Below are 9,864 nucleotides of genomic sequence, written 5' to 3'. Positions count from 1 at the left end.
AGGGCTGGAATGATCTGAAAATATCATGGAGTCCAGGACCCTCACTGGAGGCCAGAGAGGAAAAAGACTTGCTCAAGGTCCCATAGATATTTAGTAGGAAAGTCAAGACCCTAACTTTGTTCTGATCTCTATTCAATCCTTATTCCACGGCCCCATTTGGTTGTTTTGGTTGAAGGACTCTCCCTCAGAAGAAACGCTTCCTCAGACTTTCTCAAATTTATATCATATACTTTTTTTTAATTTAGTGGTGCTGGGGATTGAACCCAGGGCCTTGTGCATGCAAGGCAAGCACTCTACCCACTGAGTTATATCCACAGCCCTCATTGTGTACTTTTAAAGGAATAAAACTCTCACAATTCTTTCTTGGGACTTAAATTATTTTATTATAAATAAATGTAAATAAAAATTTTTATATCAAGAGTATTGAAAAATAGGACCCATGAAAGAGCTTAGTGGTACAGCACTTGCCTAGAATGTATGAGGCCCAGAGCTCAATCCCCAGCGTCACACTCATACCCACACATAAGCATTTAAAAATATAAAACTCCATTTAAATTCATTTTTATTAAAACTTATATACAGCTATAAAGCAAAATATATTTATCAAATACAAACAAAACTTTAAAACTTGGGTTAATAGTATTACTTGAAAACTTTGGATGGTATTGTTTTGTTGAAATTAATTTGTTGCTCATAGAGTGAATGTGGTACTTTTGGTGGCTGGGGGCAGTAGGGGAGGGCTTGCAATGATGATAGAACCCAGGGTACTTTACACTTAATTTCACCCCCAGTTCTTATTTTTATTTATTTTTAAAATTTTAACACAGGGTCTCCTTAAGTTGCTGAGGGTCTAGCTAAGTGGGTGAGGCTGGCTTCCCATTTGCCATCCTCCTGCCTCAGTCACTTGGATCAACAGACACAAGCCAGGATGCCTGGCTTTGGAGGTGATACTTTTTAAAACAATGGTATACTTTGTTTGTATCACCTTGTTTCTTTTACATGACCAGTCCTCAGTGAATTGGATGCCCATGAAAGTATAAATAATTCACAATATTCTGAAGTATCAGAAAACCAAAACCTGGTCTTTGCAATTGATATACCATCCTTGGTCCACTGCACTTTACATCTTTGTTTCTATCTATATATCTACCTTCTATCTATCCACTTACCACCTATGTGTCTATTCATCCTTCATATCTATCCAGAATGCAAGGCTTATAGGTTTGTGTGTGTGTGTGTGTGTGTGTGTGTGTGTGTGTATGCATGAAAAAAGAAAAAAAAGAACTGTCAGATGCACTGTTCACTCTGTATGAAGGGATCACTTATGTGCTATGGGAGACCCGATAAAGGTTTCAAATCCTCTTGCACTTTTTATGAAAGAGTGTTGATCTGCAGCCCACTTTCCTCACTCACGACCTTAGCCCTGCTGCTCCAGTAGAAAAGAAGGTTTTTCTAATGCCCGAGATAGCTATCCCTCACATGCTCTGCTCTGCTTCTTCATGGGCACTCTACATTAGAGCTGAAGGAAGTTACAATGCAGTGAAAGAGCAGTTTCTACTCTGATTTTCAAATATTTTTAAACTCCTAAAAATAAACCCTGAATTGCAAATAGGCATCAGTGTTCCTATACTGCCTCCTAAATTAGTTATTTCTGAGAGGATAAAGGATGTATTTTGTCCTTCTGCTCAGAACTACCTGTTTGTGATTCAAGGCATGACTCCATTTGGGATCTTAATGCCACTTCTTGTTTGTTGAGGTAGGCATTGTCTCTCAAAAGAGGTGGGAAGATTGATGTTTTGGAAATGAATTGTAAACGAGGTTAAAATCTGAACCGGGGTGGGCTTCAGTTTCTGCAATCTCTATCATGGAACGTGGTTCTCTTCTCTTCCTCATGTGTTTGAAACTCCTTGTGTCACGTTTTGTAAGATTACCTAAATGAACAGTCTTCACCCTTCTGGAGCTCACAGTTGAAAAATTAAGGGCAACTTTCTTAATTTCAGTTGTCCTTAGATTTGATTTTTTGTTGTTGTTTTTGTTTTAATCTGTAAGGAGTAAATGGTAATGTTTTGCTTTATGGGGTTGTCACATCATGTCATTCAGTCATTCATTCAGTCATGCGTGCATTCAGCAGGCACTGTTCCCTGTTGTAGAATGCCTAGCATTTTAAAAGTACAGATATATTTTTTGATGTAGCAAATTTTAACAATCACATAAAAACTGTATTGTAGAAAATTTAAAAAAAAAACAGTGCAAAGAATGTTATAATCCTTTAGGTACTCATCACTCAGCTTCAAAAAGATCAATTCATGTCCAATCTTGTTTCATTTAAACCCCCATCACTTCCTCCACTCTTGGTTATTTTGAAGCAATTTTCAGACATTGTTTTATCTAACAATCATTTTAAAAGATTAATGTTTGATCCCATTCAAAACTTAAACCTTTTAAAGCATTCTAAATTGCATTTATAACTTATTTCATTTCCTTTCAAAGAAATTTATTTGATTAACAAAGAAACCTTTCTAAATACTAATAATTCTGATAAATATGATGGCTTAAACATATAAGCAGGGTAAGTTATAAGCTCTCTTAAATATATTTTAACTCTATTTAAAAATAATAAAATGTCAAAACCACAAGTCTAAGTTAGTTCTTCAATTCTTATAAGCACAAAACTATTTTCCTCTTTACAGAGCAACTAACTACATAAAATTACCAATTTTATTCAAGTTCATCAAAATAAAATTATTAATATTGTGGGATGCAAATCTCTTAAACAATTCCATCTTCAATGTTAAATCCTCCCAAGGTTAAAAGATACCTAATCACCAAGAAAGGACTCTGTCATTCCAGACCCCAGACATATGGGCAGCTCCCACCCAGTCTATACTGAACTGTTTTCATAATCTTCATGATTCGGGTCCTGTGGGGGACCCAAATTCTTACAGATATTTAATTGACAATTAGCTTTGCCTAACTCAGAAGTCAGAGTTCTAAGAAAAAGACCTGTGACAAAAAGACATTCTGTGAGAATGAATTAGATGGTTCAATAAACTTGGGCACAGTGAATTAAACAAACATTTCATTTGTGTGTTTTAAACTCTATACAACTATAAGACACTAATACAATTATCAAGGAGCGTTTCTAGATATATTTGACTATGTGCTGCCCCTCCTCCCTTTGATAATGCTCCTATAAAACTTAGTCCATAAACTGTCAATCAAAAGACCAAATTTTGACTGACAGCTCAGTTTCACTTGACCACACATTGTTTTCACCTGACTGCCATTTGAAAATTGCAAGTTTACCAACAAAAATCTCAACTGCCAGTCTTTTTCCAAGAATTACAAAGTTGGGCCAAAGGAAGGCTGTGTTCTAACGTGGCTACCCTGGCTGAAGCTGAACAAGGGCTGCCTGGTCATGCTGGGCAAAGGCCCTCCCTGGATCGTTCACCTAGAACACCTGTGCTGCCCTCCTAAGCATTTGAATCTGTGGCCTTTATGGTCCAGGGGACCACTAGTGTAGTAGAACTTGATGTGGGAAGAGCTTATGTAATTCCACTTGACTGGGTGGACTGCCATCGATGGTGAGTGAGAGTGGGCTGGGGAGACCTGGACCAAGTGACTGGGGAAAGTGGCCTGTATACAGCATGGAGTGCAGGAGAGGTACTGTTACAGAGCAGGGCCACAGGCCTAGGGCAGAACCAGCTCACACTGATTTTCCATTTGATTCAAAATTTTCCCACTGTCCCCAATGGGTATCTTGATATGTGTTGAGAAATAAAGAGTTTAGGCCCAAAGCTAAGTTGGTGCAAATGATTTCAAAATGGTAAAATAAACTTTCAAGTGAAGTGTGCTTGTTAATGATTCTCTCTGAGAAGGATTACAACTGGCGTTTGGTTATCATTGAATCTTGTTGCCACACATAGAGAAAACCCAGATTTTTCCTCTAAGCAATGCCTGGCCTTGCCAACCAACAAAGATGTTGTCTGAAAGCCTTGCCCAGAAGTTTTGTAATTTGAACTCAGACAAAGAGAATAAAGCCAAGATGGTTTCCTTTGATATTATTTTCACAGTGGGGTTGCAAGTCAAGAAAATGAATGACCAAGCAAGCTGTTTTCTTTAATCTTATTTAATGCATTGCTAAGTGGCAGTAAGCTAATAATTAAGGACCATTCTGCCTCCTCCAGAGGCTTTGATCTACAACCATGTGGCTCCATATATTTGTCTGGGTGGGTATGTAAACTCTCATTAATGTCCATAAAAATGGGTCAAAATCAAAAAAGGCAAAAGGCAACAATGAAAACCCCACCTGTCTCTGAAAAAGGGAAGATTTCATCTGCATTTAGGTATGTCATAACTTTCCATTATTTGCTTATTTTTCAAGATAATGAAGCTTGATGTTTTGGGGTACTACTAAAAAGTAATCAAAATATATACTATTTATTATAATCCCATAACCTTTAATCAGAATTTCTATTTCTAGATATCTAAGAAAAAATCTCTAGGAAAAAAATATTCTGCAAAATGGTATGCATACACACACACACACACACACACACACACACACACACACACATCCCTACCTATATAAGATTTATCTTTCCTGTTAGATTTTTTTGGTTCAATTTTTTTTATCCTACTATAATATGTGAAAATCCAAAGTTTTCCCTCATTCATTACTCTTTTTGAAATTTTAGAGATTTGCTGGCAATTCAGGTACAATAGAAACGATATGCTTTACATTATTGGAAGTATATATTAGCATGATGGCTATGCCTATAATTAGATGTTTGACTTTCTGAATTGATTGTCATTTACTTGTTTTTTCTTCTCTATTATTCATCTCTTGTAGATTTTTAAAAAAATAGTTCTTCAAGTAAATCCTTTAATTTTCAAGAGAGTGTTTTCTTGTCTGAGTTGCCTGTTGCCTGCTTATTTATATTTTGTGGGTGTTTTGTCTTCTGCTTCCTCGGGTTGCTGTTTCCTTCTAATTCCTTTTGGTTTGGGTAGTGGTTGTTTTGGTTGGATATAATTCCTTTCTTTAATTTTGGAGACTTTCCTCCAGTATCTGGTGTCTCTTGACTGGGTACTCATTCTAGAAGGATGGCTCTACAGTCTGATTGGAGGCTCCTTGTATATACCTGGCATTAGTACCCCAGGGGTCCTGTCATAACTGGTGGGGTGGCTTTTTTGTTGGAGAACCTCCAAGTGTATGTTTCGGGAGGTCTTTTCTCCGGAGCTAGTCTATCCAAGAGGAATACTCTGCCTGGAGATGTCTATGCTTATTTCCTTTCATTCTGGAAACTCAGTGCAGGGAGAAGAAGGAAAGTGGGGAAGGGGGATTCCATACCCCAACAGTTTACCTAACCCCCTCTTCTTTGCCTTGTGTTCTTAAGCAGGGCCATGTTGTGGGTGGGGGAGTGGGGAAGAGAAAGTAACAACTTGGATTTGAGGAAGGAAAGGACTGGGGCTCTCCCTGCTATACTGAAGCAATTCCTATGGTTTTGGTCTCATGACCCTCCTCTGACCTTGAGGTACTTTTTCTGTTGAAGTCTGAAATCTTTGGAGCTCACAGAATGTTGAGTCTCATTGTCATGTCCACTTAACGAAGGGTTTCAAGTTCAATTTTCTTTATTGTCTTTGCTAATTTATTCACCACATCTCAATTTTCTTTCCAAGTCCCCAAATGTGTTGGTATCACACATCTGCTGCCATCTCCTCTCTTACTCCTTTTGTCCTTATGGGACAAGCACACTGAAAGTCTATTTTACCATTTAGAAATCATTTGCATCATCTTAGCCTTTGGCCTAAAGTCTTTATTTCTCAACAGACATCCTTTTCTGTTTCTTCCTAGAAATTAGTGAGAATATCAAATTTTCTGCATTTAACCAAAAATCCATAATCATCTTTTGATTTAAAGAGTAACTCATTAGACATTAAAGAATCAGGTATGGCAATTTTCTGTATAGATACAAGTAAAGCAAATTTCTTGGACACCAACTATACAAGGGGGTAACATGTTACATATTTTTGTTTTATTTTTCAGGTAAACACATACTTGCTGGGAAAAAATAAGTATATCATATGAAAGAGTAAATAATGAATAGTATACCTCTCTTTTGCCCTAGTATCCATTTCAATGACAGCCATCCTCAGATGTAATGACTATGCCAGTTTCTTAGATATGTCCTCCTTTTTCTTTCTTTTTTAAAAATTCTTTTTAGTTGTTGATAGACCTTTGTTTTATTTATTTATTTTTTATGTGGTGCTGAGGATCAAACCCAGTGCCTCACACATACTAGGCAAGCACTCTACCACTGAACCACAACCCTAGCCCATGTCCTCCTCTTTCTTACACTTCTTTTTACATTTATTTTTGGTACCGGGGTTTGAACCCAGGACCGCTCTACCACTGAGCCACATCCCAAGCCCTTTTTACATTTTTTATTTTTGACACAGGGTCTCATTAAGTTGATTAGGGTCTTGCTAAATTGCTGAAGCTGGCTTTGAACTTGTGATTCTCTTGCCTCAGCCTCCTGAGCCACTGGGATACAGACGTGCCACTGCACCCAGCTCTTTCTTACACTTCTGAGAACACATTATCCACATTCTTCTGACCTCTTAAACAGTGCATCTTGGATATTGTAACCCATTCTTTTGCAAGAGTGCATAGTAACCCACCATGTGTGTATAATATATTTAACAGTTCCTTACCTATGCACATTTAAACAGTTTCTGATTTCTTACTACAAAACAATGTGACAGTGAATATCTATTCACCTTTATGTCAGAAATATATAAGTCTTTGTGCATATGTGTATGGGTGGGATAAATTCTAGAATTGCTGAGGTAAAGGACACTAGTAATTTAATATTGATAGCCAAATTACCCTCTAACAATTGTGCCAAGATATGGTCCTAGTAACAATAATGAGAGTTCCTGTTTCCCAACATTCTCTCATCGGCGTATTGTCACAATTTTTTCTTTCTTTATTTTTTTCTTTTTTGAGATGGGATCTTAGTATATAGCCCAGGATGGTCCTGAACTTTGGGTTTTGAGCAATCCTCCCACCCCATGCTCCTGAGTAGCTGGGATTACAGGTATGCACCACCATGACAGTTTTTTTCAAATTTAATATGTGAAAATTCAAATTTAAGGGTAGTATTTATGTGTATTCTTTGGTTATAAGTGAGTTTGTCCTTTTATGTGTTATAGAGCCATTTGTATTTTTTGTGAAATACCTGTTCATGTTCTTTATCATTTTTCTCTGGAATATTAGTATTTTTCTCAAGAATTTATACATTTTATTTACTACTTATTTAGAAAATTAGCTCTTTGTCTATCATATATTAGAAAGTTTTCCCTACTAACACATCATTTGATTTTTGTTGTTGTTCATGAAAACTTTGGCAAACAAAAAGTTATAATTTTATGTAGACAAGTTTGATATTTTCTTTTATGGATTTCTCTGAGGTCACAGAAAATTTTCTGATTTTTTTTGGGTAATATTTTATGATTTCATTTATTTTACAGTGATTTGATGTGGAATGTGTTTTGGAGTAGAGGTTCAGTTTTTTTCCCCAGTTGACTTGCTAGCTGTCCCACAAGTTAAGATCATCTTCAAGACAAACCACAACAAGATTTACAGAAGGGCAAATACCCCTAAATCTGATCTAAACTGAACACTGTCTTCCTGACCATTAAGGCAAGACAACTGGTTCAGAACATTTGGCAAGAAATTTAATCTGTGGGTGTAGGGTTATGTAATCCAAGATAGAGCCTGACCATCTCTGGCAATTGTATTGGATCTCTCCCTTAGTGTGGAATTGGGAGGGGAGGAATTAAGAGCTCCTGGGTGGTTCCAGAAGTTAATCAGAATAGCAAGTCTCACCCATGGTAAGAGAGCCTGAATGGAATTTAAGAATGGAATTGGAAGGGTTAGGGGAGCCAGAAATCAAAGAACAAGTCTGGACAAGCAGGTATAGTGAAATATGAGGCCTAAGGGCTTGGGCGAGCTCATCCTTTGAAAGGGATAAGGAAGGAGACACTTGGATTTCTAAGGAGTTCCGCAGCAATTCTCGGCCAGACGATGGAATTCTAAGCTTTTACCTGCAACAAAAAGGTGAAGCCAAGAATCCTAATAACTCATAGACAGTAGCCCAGATCTTGGAAATATGGGCTGAAATAAGTTTTCTGAGATGAAGTAAGTATTGGAGTAGTGTTATTGGTTTACAAATAAAAATATTTACCACTACTAAGTCATACCTAAAGGTAACAGTGAACAAATTGGTATATTACTCCATTCCTTTTTCAACAAACTTCTAACAAATAAATGTCAGACACTGTGCAGACTTGGAGACAGATGAATAAGGTCCAGGTTCTTGCCCTCCAGGTGCTAATCTGAGTGACATGCAGCAGGTCAGTGACAAAGACAACACAGAGGTGAGGTGCTCAGAGAGGACTCAGAGCTGAGAATTCTGAGCCAAGATCAGGAGGTAACCCAGCACTGCATTATGTCAAAAAGTAGGTTAAGTTAAAGTTTCTTTCAGAATCAAGATTGACATTAATGGTACTGCACTTCTAGACCTCTTATTGCATGATCTCTTTAAATGCTTTATTTGTTTGTTTTGTATTAAGGATGGCTCCCAGGACCTCCTGCATCCTGGACAAGTGCTCTACACTGACTACTTCCACAGCCCTGCATGTCTCTGCTGGAGATCTAGTAGGATTTGACCTTAAGTAGATCTTCAGCCTGAGGTATAGGGCTGAGTTTCAAAGTATTTGTGAACCCTTTAAAATTGAGTGAGATTGTGTGAGTGTGTGGGTCATAGGTTTTGTTAGAATTTTAAAGGAGCCTGTGACTCCAAGGACAATTTCAAATTAGTGACTTATATTTCTTCAACCCAACTAAAGATATTTTATGTTTAAAATGTTTTTTAAAACACCCTAACCAAACTCTAACCCAGAGATGTTTTAGTCACTGCTCATGGTCCCTTTATCCTTCCAGCTTCTTCTCCCAATTTCCAGAAATAGGAACAATAACTGGCATCGACCTCCTCTTAACTTTCCATATTTATGTTTATTTGGCAACCCCATACTTTGCCGTAATAATAATATGGGCAACCCTATTCTTAACTGTAATAATGTGATTTCATCAAGCAGAGTTGGAAATCCACATTTCCAAGGCAATTTCTCATGTTTTCAGCCAGATTTTTTGTTCAAAAATGCTCATGTCTTAAAGTCAAATTCAACACACATTTAACAAGTATTTTCTATACAAAAGACATCACACTCCATGCAGAGCGAGAGAAGAGGGTAGCAGGACATGCTATTGACTTAAACCCAGTTTCTACCTTCATGGAGATCCGACATTTCATAAAACACACAAAGTGCTCTAAGGATCCAGATTGTTTCCTACCAGGGAGTGTAGGGAAAAAAGTCTAGAAGTCATTCTAGCCAGGCAGCATTTCTTATCACTGATAATGCTGTTCACCCTCCATTCCATATCTTCAAAATAAAAAGTGCAGACTCTGGAATGTTAACGTCTGATCAGAAGTATTTTAAAAATAAAGCTAGGAAAAAACTAGCTTTTGACACAGAATAACAAAGAAAGAAAGAATGGAAGCAAATGGTATAGAAAATTTGTACAAGAACTTACTAAGGTATTAAAGGATATATAACATTATTAATCACATAAATAGAAGAATTTTTTGACAATTGATGGTTAATAGAGAATTGTATTATCATTATTATTATCATTTTTTAAAAATATGGTTTTGAAGCCACCCAATGCAAAATGTATATTTTCCTAAACTTTACTGTTTTGCTGGAAAGATTTACAGACTATGCGGGCTTTCCTACATG

This window comes from Callospermophilus lateralis, chromosome 5 (genome assembly GCF_048772815.1).
Source record: "Callospermophilus lateralis isolate mCalLat2 chromosome 5, mCalLat2.hap1, whole genome shotgun sequence".
In the NCBI taxonomy this organism is placed as follows: domain Eukaryota; kingdom Metazoa; phylum Chordata; class Mammalia; order Rodentia; family Sciuridae; genus Callospermophilus; species Callospermophilus lateralis.
Note: the sequence above shows the minus strand (reverse complement) of the source record.